Below are 15,848 nucleotides of genomic sequence, written 5' to 3' on the forward strand. Positions count from 1 at the left end.
AGGGGGAAGTGACCATGTCCTCATAGAATTCCTTTTGAGGTGGGGAGCCAAGGAAGCTTGTAGCCAGACGCGGATGTTGGATTTTTGTAGGGCAAAATTGAATAAACTCAGAGGCATGATGAGGGCCGTACCATGGACGAGAATGCTAGAAGGGAAGGGAGCATGTGAAGGGTGGGCACTACACAAACAAGAGCTTTTGCATGCTCAATGATTATCCCAGAGAGACGAAAACACTGCAGGAGGTCTTAGAAGCCTATTTGGATGAACAGTTAACTTCAAGAGGAACTAAGAAAGAAAAGGGAAATGTTCAGGAAATGGAGGGAAGGACAGAGCTTTAAAGAAGAGTACCTACAGGTTACTAGGCACTGTAGATCAATCATCAGAAAGGCCAAAGCTGAGAGTGAGCTAAGATTGGCCAGGGAAGCCCACTGTAACAAGAAAAGATTTTTCAGTTATGTGAGGAGCAAACGTAAAGTAAAGGAGGCAATAGGCCCACTGTTGGGTGCGGATGGACAAACTCTAACGGAGGATGCAGAGAAAGCAGAAAGGCTCAGCGCCTATTTTACATCTGTTTTGTCCCACAGGTCAAAGGGTTTAGGCACATCTAGAGATGGCAGTAGCCAAGGGATAGTGTCTGGGTGGCAGGTTGACATGGACAGAGAGGTTATTGAGAGGGATTTAGCTGCACTGGATGAGTTTAAATCCCTTGGGCCGGATGTAATGCACCCGAGAGTGCTCAAAGAACTTTCCAGAGAACTTGCACAGCCCTTGTCCATCATCTTTGGAACACCTTTAAGGACTGGAGATGTCCTGGAGGACTGGAAGAGAGCAAACGTTATTCCTATCTTCAAAAAAGGGAGGAAACTACAGACCAATGAGTCTGACCTCTGTTGTGGGGAAGATAGGTTGAGGGACTTGGGAATGTTCAGCCTGGAAAAAAGGAGGTTGAGAAGGGACATGATAGCCCTCTTTAAGTATTTGAAAGGTTGTCACTTGGAGGAGGGCAGGGTGCTGTTTCCGTTGGCTGCAGAGGAAAGACACGCAGTAATGGGTTTAAACTACAAGTAGAACGATATAGGCTAGATATCAAGAAAAAATATTTCACAGTCAGAGTAGTTCAGCAGTGGAACAGGCTGCCTAAGGAGGTGGTGAGCTCCCCCTCACTGGCAGTCTTCAAGCAAAGGTTGGATACGCACTTTTCTTGGATGCTTTAGGATGCTTTGGGCTGATCCTGCGTTGAGCAGGGGATTGGACTAGATGGCCTGTATGGCTCCTTCCAATTCTATGATTCTATGATTCTATGCTCCATTATCTTCCCCACAACAGAGGTCAGACTAACTGGTCTGTAGTTTTCCGGGTCATCCTTCCTCCCTTTTTTGAAGATCGCAATAACGTTTGCTCTCTTCCAGTCCTCCGGGACATCTCCAGTCCTTAAAGAGGTCCCGAAGATGATGGACAAGGGTTGTGCAAGTCCTCTGGAAAGTTCTTTGAGCACTCTCGGGTGCATTTCATCCAGCCCAGGGGATTTGAACTCATCCAGTGCAGGTAAAGTAGCTAGCTGGGTCCTGTGCATCCAGAGATGTTTTTTTCAGTAAGGGATAAACCACTGCCTCCTTCGGCCCCTTTCTCTCTTGAAACTAATTTCAGTGTGTACTGGCCTTAGGCAGGAAAGAGGGAGTGTGGGTGCTCGCAGAAATCTAGGAAGGAGGCGCATCTCTCTGTCACCCCAAACAAGACAGGGGGTTCCAGGAATAATGTACAAGGTTTTATTGTTATGGTTGCTCTTCCAACCTTGTCCTGTGCAGGTGCCTGGGATCCTCTCCCCAACCTGCACTCACTGTGTCTAGCTTGTCCTCCATCTCACAGTTCCTGCACATGACTCTCTTTAAATCCCACCCTACAGTTGTGGTTGTCCAGGATACTCAGGGAAGGGTGCTTCTCTCCCACTCACGGTCTCAGCTACGCCTGATGTGATGGCTGTCAAGCCAAACCTGTCCTTTGGGCTTAACTTTTGTGCTGCATCTTCTGCCCCTGTACCCTCTTGGTTGGCCCTGTGGATCTCTTTGCCTGACACACAGTGCTATGTAATGGCAAACCCTTGCAGGTGCATGTGGGGAGAGGCAAGGTTATGTTAGGGATATGATTGGTAAGAGCTTCCTTTAAAAATTTAAACAGCCCAAAATTGCAAAGAGGAAATGAAATCGGGAAGTTGTTAAATTGATGGTAGACTAGCAGTAGGGGGAAGCATGACTTCATAAATTTTCCTTTGCTTTGCGGTGAATTTAAAAGAAAACCATTTCCCAATGCATCCTTGAACCCAATACACATAATCATTGATCAAGAAAGAAATAGCATAAGGGACAGAACAATTTCAAACAAAATGACAAGCAAGTGGTGGGATTACAGGAAATGAGATCAGGAAATGATTAATAATGCCAGTAGCTCAGAGGAAATGATTCAGTCTCATTGCACCTCACTGTGTGGGAATAGGGCAACTGCTCTTCATTGCAGCTCAGCCCAGCACTAAAATAAAGAAGTTCTAAGAATCACCCCCCCACACACACCGCCCCATCTCCAAACGAAAAACAGCACCTTGTGTGTGTTATCAGTAGTCACAAATCCAGGAAATAGAATCACACAATAACAGTATAGATGCTGGAAATTTAAAAATAGTTTGTCCGCAAAATGGGCACAGTACATACAAGACCCAGTGAATACAGGCATTATTAAACTGCAGCCAAGAGTTGTTTGTTAGTTGCAACTTTTAAAAGTGTGTTAACTCTGCATGTTGTAGCTAATCTAGACCTGCATGAATTAAATGAATTATCTTTTAGGAACGCTTGCTAGGTTCTGATATTTTTTTTAAATCAGGTTTGTTGGATTAATGTCCCTTCAGTTTATAGGATAGCTTTTCTTCTATCACCTGTGGAATTATATCCTAGACTAGTTACAATTATGACACAGTTCATATATATATTAGTAGAATCTTGTCACTGTTCCAAGCAGCATAATGGGTTGCCCCATAATGTTCTCTGTCCATTGTGGTCACTGTGACTTTGAGAGTAATTTTTTTTTTAAGCAGCAGGGCTTTTCAAAGAGGAATGTAGATTGCCCTGAGAATGCAATGTGTAGCTCAGCCAATTGGACACACAAAAATGGTGCACTTTATGCGTAGCTGAAAAGGAAAATTCTTTTCTAAAGCTCCCTTCCAGGAAGTTCCCATACATAGAAATTGCCTCCTCCACCATCCTTTCAAAGGATTGTGCTATTATTTGCAATCTCAGTATGAGTTTACTGCCAAGTGAATAAGCTTGCTGTTGGGCAATCTTACTTCCCTTTGCTCTGAAAAGATGAACTTGTCTTTATTTGTTTGCCGTTATTTGAGTGTATGTCCATGTGGGTTATCTTTCTGTGCTGTATTGTTAATGGAATTTGTGCACACCTCCATTCCTTTTGTTGCATTGACCCGTATAAATCACACACAAATCTTCATGTATTTGTGGGGCTTCCGGCGTTTGTACATTTTAGGTAACTCCTCTCTCTCCCTGTGATCACTGTAACTATGGTTTTAAAGTCATATGTGTAAGCCTCCTTGAGCTATTGAGGGAAGCAGCAAATAAATAAAAAATTCAATTTGCTTTTGTCAGTTTTGATTATATGCAAGAGTGGAACCCACAAGGAGTTGCATTGGTCAGTTGATTTCCACCTGTATCTCTTCCCTGTGTTATTTCCTCTCAAAAGTCCCATGTTTTTTTCCCTTTCCCCTGGAAATGGTCTTACCTTCTCACCTTGCCTTGGTTACAAAAAACAAGGTTTGACAATGTGTTGTGGTTGTGTAGCAACTCCCATAATGATTGCTGGGAGCACATTCCTTTCTTTAAGGTAGAATAACCGTTTCTATTATTTTGAAGGTATTTTAGTATAGTTATATCTTGCTTTTCTCAGAGTTCTGATTTCCCCACAAACCTGGGGTCTTTATTGTCTGTCCATGGCTTAATTATACAGAGAAATGGTCATGTTGAGAATTAGATATATTGAATGCTTGTGGCTTAATGACAAACTAGCACATTGCTTACTTTTTAGCCCATCATTCCAAATTTCCTCTTATTATTCCTGTCAATGAATGGTTAGAAAAACACTGAAGAAGATATTTCTAGTTCTGATGGATCCACCATTAGGGAGTTGAGGTTCATTTTAACCACTGTGGTGAGAAAACCAAATTATCGACAATGCCAGAGAATTGTTTATAAAATACCATTTTAATATCTGCAGTATTAAAAGGGGTGGCACTGTGTCATGTCTGAAATCCAGCATTCCCCTAGAGACACACCTGGTTCAGATTTTTATGCAGTCCAAATAGCACACCCAAATTAGGTCATTATCTAATCAACAACTATGTACAAAGATTGATCAAACTGTCCAATCAACTTAAGGCCTGTGCTTTTCTCTTCCCTTGCCCATCCATGCACACAGTGCGGGTGTGTTCCCTGTCCAGGCCAGCTTCTAGGCACTTTCCCCCTCCCTCAGGCAAGCTGCCAAGGCACCTTGCAGATGTCTTAGTCTGTACAAAGTTCACTTTCCGTTCTCTAAAGTCAATGTCCTCATTGACATCTGGTAAGTCCCCAGGGGAAGATCTGATCCCTACAGATCTTTATAAAGCCTTTCCATCATGGTGGTCTCCTATACTAGCAAAAACCTTCTCGCAAATTAACAATACAGGCCAAATCCCCCCTGGATGGAAACTTAGCATTGTTGTGCCCATTTACAAAAAAGGGGACAAATCAGCTCCAAATAACTATAGGCCTATTAGTTTGTTGGACATAGCAGCAAAACTGTACAGTAAGTACTTACTGACTAAGCTGGAGGAATGGGCAGATGAAAATCATATTTTATACCCACATCAAGCTGGATTCAGAAAGGGCTTTAGTACTATTGACCAATGTCAGATACTTCAGCAACTGGTCTATTCAGGGATAAATGGCCCTAAGAAAGTGTTGTACGTTGCATTCGTTGACTTGGCCGCAGCTTTTGATTCTATAGACAGGCAGCGCCTATGGCAAAAATTAGCAGACTTGAACATTGATAGGCGGCTCCTATTTCTGCTGCGGGAGTTGCACTTTGACACTTATGCTCAAATTAGAGTGGGAATTTCTGGCTCCCTAACCAACAAAATTCCAACATGCAAGGGCGTCAAGCAGGGATGTGTGTTGGCTCCCCTGCTGTTTAATTTATACATTAACAACATTGTAGAAAGACTCTCTGGCCCACAATTTGTTTCTCCCATACTAGGAGGTCAAAAAATATCTATTTTACTTTACGCAGATGACATGGCCCTAATTTCCCTCACAAAAATTGGGATGCAAAGACTACTACAACAACTTGGTGGTTATTGTAAAGAAGAAGGTCTTAAAATAAACTACGATAAGACAAAAGTAATGGTCTTTAGAAAAAGGGCCAAAAAGTTCTCTTGGAACATATCTGGAAATTCTGTTAGCCAGTGCAACTCATTTAAATATCTGGGTATCACATTTAGTGAGAGGCTGAATTGGAAACTTCATCTGGACACCATTAGAGCCTCTGCAACACGCCTAGTGGGCACTATTCTGAAGTTTTATTATACAACAGGAGGCTTCCTCATCGATCCAGCCCTCAAATTATACAAGTGCAAGGTTATCCCCCATCTTTTGTATGGAGTAGAGGTCTGGGGATGGAAGGAAAACTTCATACCTAGGCTAGAATCTGTTCAAAATATATTCTTAAGGCGAATTCTAGCCCTACCTAGGGGAACTCCGGCTGTTTTGATGAGGGCAGAAACAGGTCTGCCTTCTCTTAGTGCCCGAGTACATTTGGCAATTTTAAAACAGTGGAAAAACCTCAGGTTAGCCAACATAAACAAATTTAGTCATCAGTCCTTTAATATAATGTTATCTAAGGATCCAGCACGGCATTGCCTTATTAATAGCCTTATTGCACGCTACTCCATCCCTGATGACCTCCTAAATCCTTCAGCTAATAACTCTCACCTTAGAGACTGGATCTTCAAAAGTGATGCCCAGTTAGACAGAATGCAAATTTTGGAAATTAAGACAGCAACATGGTTTAAGCGGTTTAAATATGACCATCGTAGATCCTCTTATCTAATGAAGATCAGTAACCATAATCTCAGAGTAGCTTTTACATCACTTCGATTCGAAACGATGCCTACAGAGGTACTGGCGGGTCGATTTAGCTGTACGCCAAAAAACCAGCGTTTCTGTATTTGTGGTGCACAAGCTCTGGAGGATTTACCCCACTACATCTTTGACTGCTTACTTTATGCTCAACCCAGAGCCAAATTCCTCAATGAGACCTTACGGGGTTCTAACCTTCACTCCGTTGCTGAAAAGATAATCTATCTTTTATCTGACCAGGTTGATGATGTAACATATAAAACCGCCCTATTTGCCTTGGCTGCAAGGAAAATAAGGGCCAATGTTACAACCACTAAGGCAGCCTCTTAACACTCTTGCACTTTGTATGCTGTTTCAGTTTTTTGGTCTTAAATTTTATATTTTTATACAGTTCCTTTTATTCTATTTTACTGTTTGTAAATTTGTATTTTATATTTTGTAAAGGCCTATGGCTATATACAAATAAATGTATCTATCTAAAGCACCGTTCTCTAAACCTTTTTTGAGTTGCGGACAGCTGCCAAGGTGTGGGGGGAGGGTGACCCTGGCTCCCGCGCATGTGCGGCAGTCCCCGCGCAAATGCGCATGCTTGGACCTGCCGTGCACGCGTGTTTGCGCCCAGCAGGGCTTCAAACTTGCACATGCGGCAGTCTCACGCATGTGTGGACCTGCCGCACATGTGCATTTGTGCTCCCAGCGGGGGCGCAAACATGCATGTGCGAAACTGCCGCACGTATGCGTTTGCAGCCCCGCTGGGCACAAACGTGAATGTGCAGCGGGTCTGAGCATGTGTGTTTGCACCGCCGGCATGCCAGCGGCCGCGCTTCCCTCTCTCCCCTCCACAGAAAGAAGCTTGCCGGGCCGCAAGCTAATCAGTTGCTTCGGCGGCTGATTTGCTCGCGGCCTGCCGAGCTTCTCGCTGCGGGGAGAGGGAGCTGATACAGCAGGCATGTAGCCCAATTTTCAGTCCACTCAGTTTCACCCTGGGGAGAGTAAGATCTCTGTCACATTACCCTGGAAAGCATGATGCTTAAATTCCTCTGACAGATGGAAAATAGTTTGGTGGGCTGTACCACATTCACATTCGGGTCCTGGTATTTTGCCCCATTTGAACAACAGATCTTGCACAACAATCAAAGTACAACCATATTCTTTTAGCTGTTTTCCATACTTTACATGGCAAGTATGGGCTCTCATTTGTGTTTATCACGTTATGAATATTGGTGCCTGCCTCTCCCTTCTTCTGGGGACAGTTTTTTTTCTCTAAGCAAACTGCCTGGAGCAACAAATGTGTGTTGTATCATGCATGCAAAACAAAAAAATAAAAATAGAATAAAATTCCCCCCACAATTTAAACAAAAGTCACGCCTCTTTAAAGTTTTCTCTCTCCCCATCAGGAACAATTCTTCCCCCGTCCTGCAAATCAAAGAACTCACCCTTGTATAACTGGTTGGTCACCCCCATTCCAACCCAGGTCTTACATCTTAGCTTGTTCACCTAGCTCGTTTTAAAATGTATTTTATTTACAATTACATTTGTAGAAATAGAATATCAAAATCACGTATACATTTTCAAAACTGTACGTTGCTCTCCCAGACCTGCTGGCTCTCAGCTGGTCACAACAATAAATTAAAAAACAATAAAAGTGCAAGAAAATCTAAAACCCCCAAATCTCCCTTGGCAACCCACACCAGTCCTCACCATACCAAATATGGTATTCAACCCCCCCCCCCCGGCTGCCATTTCCATATCTCCAGGGATGATGTTGGACACTGAGAGGAGGGCCGAGATCTCCATTCTGCCCAGCCTTCTCAACTGAACACCTGGAGGAATAGCTCTATCTTGCAGGCCCTGTGGAACTTTGACGGTTGAGATGTTACGCTTAGAACAAAGAGGGACAGTAGGATTCAAGGAAATCTATTTTAGCCTGAATTTTAGTATTTTATTTAGATGTTTAGTATTTTATTTAGCTTTAGTATTTCATTTGGATTATATCTGTATTTTATTTACTGATGTACACCGCCCCGAGACCATTTTTTTAGATAGATAGATAGATAGATAGATATAGATAGATAGATAGATAGATAGATAGATAGATAGATAGATAGATAGATAGATAGATAGATAGATAGATAGATAGCAGTATTTATGCAGTTTTATCACCTTCACCAGTGGCTTACCTTTACCAATTATAAAATGCACAGTTGGCTATGGGATCTTCTACTAAGGAGAGGGAGATATTCTTGCACATTAACTGAAATATAAACAAGACAAGCCTTGGAATGTTCCTACAGGTTGAGGGCTTTCTTCCTTTCTACAATGGGTGCCCTTTCCACAAACTAAACAAATATTTTTCCCCATCTGTAAGAGGAATGCAGCAGAGGAACTAGCTATGCAAGCAGTTGACCAAGTAGGGAGCTGTGTCTTTAGTGACCATTACTGAATCCCTGCTAGACCACAGAAGTATCTCTCTGAGATTTTAGAAGGAAATCTTTTGGAGTAAAATGCTATTATGATTTATCAGACAGACTCTGATACAATGAATAGTGAAAATTTCAGAGGGAGAGAAGAAAATGCCCCATGGTTCCATAAAATCTATGATTAGGTTTACCATTTACCCTCTGGGGAAGATCTCTCCTCCTGCTTCCTGCTACTCCAGAGGAAGATGGGAGGAAAAAATATAGTAAAATAGTTTCTGGTGATTTCTAAAGAAATATTGCATCACTTTCGGGTTTTTCCCATCACACCGACACCCCTCCACACACACACACACACACACACACACACTCCCTCCTTATTTATAATCTTCCTAATCATAATTTCCCCTCCTTGTTTCTGTGAAATCATGTAGGTAAAATGCTGCATTTCTGATGCTTATTAAATTTTGCTATGGCACATAGGACAAGTGACTTGGAATGAGTAAAAAGAAAACAGGACAAAATGGTTTCCATATCAATTCGATATGCTCTCTAGGTTCATCAAAATGTTTTATTTGGCCTGTTTGGAATCTATTACTTGACAGAGGCTGTGATTGGGCCACCTAAAGTTCTGATTAAATCTGCCTGGAAGAGCCACTTCACACACTGTCAGGAAAATAAGTGTTAGGAAGTCATACCATGGGGAGCTGCAGCCTATCTGGCATTCCTTCCAGCTTATGTCATGTATGAAGCAGCACTAAGCTTGCAAAAAATAATTTTATGCAAATGCAAATGCTCTAAAGGGGTCTTTTTGAAGGATGGGGAAGAAGTGGCTCTGAAACAGCCATACATAGAGGAAGCAAGCCTTGTGAGTCAGGTACAAAATGGACGTGAAGATCCCTTGAAGCGATTGTCATATAGGGTTTTGCCCACTAGATGGTGAAGTGAGACTTTCTGTCTGCTTGCATAGATGATGTCTGACCACGCGAGAGCTCTGATCGCAGGCTGGATTCAGCAGCTTTAATATAAGTATTTGAAGAGATCTGCTGCTCCCCTGTTTTTGGTGTGTTGTATTAATTTTAAAAAGAGGATGAGTGGAACATAAGAATTTAAGTTTGAGAGTCCACCTGACTGTTTTAAAGTTCTTCATGTGGATTAGGAAAATGCATTCCCAACAGAGCGCCACATATTGCGAGAGTTCTTCCCCCGTTCCCCCGCCCCCCCTTCGTTCGCTCAGCACCAGACATATTTTGCTAATGCACCCAGTGGGACATTGTGGAGTGCGCATCTTTCTCCAGCCCCCAGGAGCTTTGGCAGTGACGTGTACAGATATGCACCACTCACAACCCACTCTCTGTAGGTTTTCTCTGTGAGTAATGACAGAACAGTGATTGAGAACAGACCACTTGTGAGCACAGCTGCCAGCCCATCCCAGCATGGCGGAGCTTTCTCTGTTACAAGCCAGATCTCCTCAACTTTTAAAACCTCACTGTCTGTATCAGACTTTCGACCATCTGCTCTTGCTCTAACTTTCTTGGTTTCGCTTACCTAGTAGCAGCAGTTTGTGTACCATCTGCAGCACAATCCAAATGAACAAAAGCAACACAAGAAGTTATAACAAGTATGCTGCAGGAAGAGGAAGGATACCCTCTCTCATCTGTCTTATCATTTAATTCATTGGACAAAACTTTCTGAATAGGGAGTATGGAACCATGCACTGTTCTTTCTGATTATTTTTCTTTTCCTGACTTCTATTTTTTGAAGGGCCGGCTGCTTTCCCCTTTCCCTCTTTCCAGCCTGTTCCTCATTTTTCTTCCAGTCCGCCATGTCCCTCCCCACCCTTCTATTCAGCATAGCCTTGTTTTTGTCTGGAGAAGTTGAAATGTTGGCAACATCTCATTTAGTTGATTTCAGATGTTGCTGCTTATTTTCCTTTTCCATGGAATCGCCCTTCCCTTGTTTCGAAGAGCTGCAGTGAGCTCTGAGGAAGCAGTTGCTGCTGGGCTTGCATGTTTCCATGGTGATCGGTTGTCCCCATACTAATGACTTTCAACTCCTCTCTGACGTTTCTGTGGCTTTTTGGTGTAGCTGAACTGCCTTTGTTTTGATTAGTCTGATCACAATGGTTGTGCTTCTTTAGCATGACCCCAACTTGCCTTGTGGGGTGGGGGGCAAAGAATGCTTCAGGATTAATTAAATAAATCAAAGTTGACATTAGATCGATCTGTACAGGACAGTAATTCATAATTCCCAGACTCCTGAGGCGTAAGCACAGTGTGTCGTCTGGGATTTAGCCTGCAAAGTGGATTAGAAGTGCAGAGGCTGAGACAGGCGTAGAATATGAGCTTTGGGAACAATTTACAGGGATATTGAGGATTTTAGAAATAGATTTCTGAAGGTGCATTTATTCTCCTCATCCTCCTATATGTTTTTTTTAATGACATGTGCATTGAGCTAATAGTTTTCCTTCCCCTAACCTTCCTCTTAGCCAGTAATAAATTTGACTTAAAACACTATTTGATCAGGAATATCTTTCAGGTATTTCCCCCCTTCTATTTCTAGGTACGAACACCTGTTTCCTATCCCCTCCTTCCCTCTTGCATTCAGATCTTCCTGTTCCACATTTCTACAGCTGAAGTCACAGTTTGCCAAATCATGTATACCATGGGATGAAACTACCCATGTTATAAAACACCAGAGCAAGTACAATGCTATACAATTATTAGCTTCAAAAATGGAAGGAGGAGGACAATTAGATGGGAGAGAAGAGATGAGGAGAACTGTTAGCTTAGAGAGTTTAGGCGGTTAGTTAATGAGGCAGGGTGAGATATGCTACTTGGAATGATTTTCAAAAGCTATTCAGGTGGAAAAAATAATCTTTAATTATGCTTTGTTTTCAAGCTGTGTTAAATGTCAGATTCGGAAACTTAAGTTTTTCTGTCATAACTAAAATATTAATATTATACAACTACTTTTTGCTTAGGTTTTATGCCATTAATCTATTAGGCAGAACTAGGGCACAGTTCCCTATCCAGAGGGATTGACCTTACATAGCTAAATTCTAGGGTGTACCAGAGAACTGATTAAGACATTCCAAGAATTCTGCATTATTAGCAAACCCAATTCAAGCCATGTTTTGAAATAATGGTATTAAGGCAGTTTTGTTAGAACTAAGCATACACTGCCTCATTTAGTAGTCATAACAAACTGGTATTGAAGAAAATCAGGTAAAAGGGGAGCGTATTAATGTGTGAGAGGGCGGGGGGAGTTGTTCATGCGCCTGTAACTCATGGCTTCTTATTGAGCCGTTTAGCAGAATTTCAGTGTCGAACATTTTAAATTACTTCAGAGATTATATCTGAAAGATTAATGAGGTCTTATATTTCATTTATTTTACTGTCTGCTTTGTGCATTTTGCATTTTATCACTATGTGTGTTTCAATAATTTGACCTCTGAAGAAGACCCAGTGTGAGTTAGAAAATGTCAGCTCAAAGGCCTAAGAATGTACTGTATGTGTGATATTTTTGGCCTATGGGCTTTGTATATGTTTTACCTATTTAGACTTCTGATGCTGTTTATTAATCTGCTACGAATTTACCTTCTCCTTATAACTGTACTCTTATGATTCCTGCTCCATTGTCTGAGGAAGTGTGCATGCACACGAAAGCTCATGCCTTGAATCAATCTTTGTTAGTCTTAAAGGTGCCATTGGACTCAAATTTTGTTGTGCTACTTCAGACCAACACGGCTATCCACTTGAATCTATTTGTAAGCTGGATGTTAGCTTCTAATATTTTTACATTAGGCATATTTCTTGTGTATCTGCAAGCAAGACCAAGAGTGCCTTCACATAGCACCTTAATGACCAAGAAAATTTTCAGGGTATAAACGTTTGAGAATCCAAGTTCCCCTCATGAGATTTGATCTCATAACATTTGTAGATTTGTTTTTGTTGGAATGAAACTGTCTTCTTTACACTTATGTACCTGTGCTCCCTCTCTTCTCTCCCTGCCCCCCATTCTCTTGTCGTTTTGCCTAATTAAAAAAAAATCAGTTCCATCAGTCATCTCACACCAGTGCTCCAAACCTATGATTTTGCCCCTCTCAGTTGTTTTTAGTTGTTCTTCACTTTGTGAGCTTGCCTGGTTCAGGCAACCTACTGAACTTTGTTTGAACCTCCAGATTCAGCTCATGTGGTGCTTGCTTGCAGCCTGATTAGATTTGGAATGCCTATTGCTGACAGGGCAAATATAAACAGCATTGTGTGTTGGGTTTGCATTTTGACAGCTTTGCTTTAAAGGAGGGCAACATGATGGGCACCTCAGTCTGTCCCTGATAAATTGGTAAATTAGTAAACAACATATGGTGATTTAAAAATATACTAATTCCATTGCCTTCCATAATTTGCACTGAAATCTTTTGGTATAGAAAATGCCATTCATTTTGTTTTATGTGCACTATATAATTCAGTATTTCAAAGAAAGATACAAATAATACTGTTTATTATCTGCTTTAGAATTAGAATAGGAATATATTTTTAATGTTTCATTATTCATTTTTCATTAACATTCTGATACAGTTTCATGTTACATTGAGGAGAAACTGGCAAGCTAATGCATCCAGACGGATAAGATTCATATTTGTTGAAGATGAAATGAAACCTGTTTTTTATTACTTTTGGAATTTCTGTCTTCAAAGTCTCCTAGAACCTCTATGTGACTTGCAGCACAACATAGAATAGAGTAATATTTATCATTAAAATTCAACACTTAAAAGCAGCAATGAAGTCTCAATTTTTTTAAAGTAATGTTTTATCCCAAAGCATTAGCATGTATAAAATGTTCTTGCTAACTTTCTGAAATTTAAAATGGATCTGGATTCAAACTTCCTTGGAGAGAACAGAAAGTTTAGACTGATTGACCGACTGACTGATTTATCAGGGCAATTTACATAGTACATGGGAATAAGTACAACACAACACAGCAACATCTTTTCCCTCTTAATAAAACAGTAAGGGGTATTGGGGTGAGCTCAGTCCGTGATGGGGGGGAGCAACAATTGGCCCCTTGGCCCCGGACTGACAAGCGGAGGGGCCAATCGGAAGGTGTGAAGTGCCTTCCGCTTGGCCCCTCACCAGGACAGACCAAAATTCCATTCACCCAGCCCAGTCTGGTTGCCAGTCTGCTCCTGACCACCGCAGGGAGAGGAGGTCAGCAGGGCTGCCGAGGGGGGTGAGAACTGAGGCTTAGACAGGCTGGCCCAGCCCTTTTTGCCCCAAGGCTGTGCTGTCATGTCCAACTGCAAGCTGGCAGGAGGCTGGTGGGTGTGCTCCCTCCCCCTCCCTTGAGGCTTGCTGCGAAGGAGCGTCTGACAGGCCCTGACTGAGGGGAGGCATTTTCCTTCAGAGAGCAACGCAGGGGAGCCTGAAGGCCTTCCTTTTGAGGGGGGGACTTTCCCGTTCTGCCAAACAGTTGACTGACAGGGAGGCCACAGAAAAGCCCCTTCTCACTTAAAATACTGCTCTGGCCGGGAGTTAGACACAGCCAAGCCATGTGTTTTTCTTCTTTGCAACTCTCTGCAGATTTGAGGCCACTGCACAGCGTTATTCTGCAGAAGAAACTGGCTCTTTTGTCTCCTGTTTCATCTGCACAACATCCCTGTGCAGTAGGTCTCAAGTCTTTCAATTCAACAACAACCTGTGTGGGAGGCGTTAAATGTTTCTTCTCTACCAAGCTCTAGCGCCCGTTGTATTCCTGGATACAACGGGCTTTGCCCCTAGTTAAGTAATACAACAGTAGCAACAGTGATCTGACAAAAGTTCAAATAACATGTTCATATGAATCCATATGTTGGTAAAATTGGGTTCTGTTTATGGGGAGGGAGGCTCTGGTGGGCCCAGCAGAAGATGGTGGTTTGGTCAACTTCAGCCAAATGCCTGGTGGAAGAGCTCTGTTTTGCATGCCCTGTGGAACTGTGATAGCTCAGGCAGGGCAATGATCTCTTTGGGAAACTCATTCCACCAGGTGGGAATACTTCCTTAGGACGAGGGACCACCAGCCAGTTGGAAGTGGCTGAATGTAGAACTCTTTTGGGGGTATAGGCAGTGTAATAGTCCATCAGGTACATTGGGCCCAGACAGTGATAACCAAAATCTTAAGTCAGATCTGGAATTCAGCTGGTAACTTATACAGTTTTTGGAGGGCAGGCTGGATGTGGAATGTCCATGGTGTTCCCGTGAGGATCCTGGCCGCTGCATTCTGGACCAGTTGCAGTTTCTGGATCAAGGTTAAGGGTAGAGCGAGTTACAGAAGTCCAGTCTAGAGGTGACCATTGCATGGATCACTGTGGCTAGTTGTTCCAGGACCAAATAGGGTGCCAGAAGTTTAGCTTAGCACAGGTGGTAGAATGCCAGCCCTGCTACTCTTGTGACCTGCATCTCCATAGAGAGGGAGGCATCGAGGATCACACCCAGGTTCCTGGAGGAGTGAGGAGTGAGCTGTACTCCATCCAGGATGGGTAAACACACTGCCTCACTTGGACCTTTCCTTCCTAGCAATAGTACCTCTGTCTTTTGGCCACATATTCATTTTGATCGCAGAGATTCTTACCAGCCATGAAATTTTAATTTCTCCCCCATCTTGATAAATCTACATATATTCATTTCTAAGTTCTTTGGTAGTTATTTTTAAATGGTTACAGTTTGTCCGGTCACATTTATTTTCAAATATTTAATAGTATTGGTAGCTACTAAGCACTATGTGTGGTTTAAAATCTCTTTTTCTTGTTGCATTAAACAATTCACTTTCATTTTTGTCTTTTTAAAATTAATTTTATAGCCTGATAAGGATCCAAGATCTTTGATATGTTCAATTACACATTTCTGGGGATTCAAGACTCCTAGAACCATGCTGTATGCATAGCTTTTCATTTTGAACTCTACATCATCCACTTTAATTCTATTGTCTTTTCTGATCAATCTAGCTTAAATCTCTATTGCTAGTACAAATAATAAAGGGGATAAAAAACATTCATGATGTGTTCATTTTTCAATTGAAATTCTGTTTATTTGCCATTAAATAAAATCTTTGCTTGTTGCCTTGCTTTGGATTTCCTTTGGATGCCACCAGTCGACTCTAGCCTTTCTGCATTTGGGCTTTCTTCCCCTCATTTCCCATACTAAAATTCACTGTATGCTTTCCACACTGAGTCCAACAGTGGCAGCACCCCATTATGCTTTGCTCCCCTTTTTCAAAAAATGTG

General features: G+C 42.1%; 1 protein-coding gene across 7 annotated transcripts in view; it reads left to right on the forward strand.

The window, feature by feature from the left end:
• Positions 1-15,848, forward strand: part of ARHGAP26 (Rho GTPase activating protein 26) — a 423,503-nt gene that overhangs the window by 155,574 nt on the left and 252,081 nt on the right. The window lies entirely within an intron of this gene.

Source organism: Paroedura picta, chromosome 3 (assembly GCF_049243985.1).
Source record: "Paroedura picta isolate Pp20150507F chromosome 3, Ppicta_v3.0, whole genome shotgun sequence".
NCBI lineage: Eukaryota > Metazoa > Chordata > Lepidosauria > Squamata > Gekkonidae > Paroedura > Paroedura picta.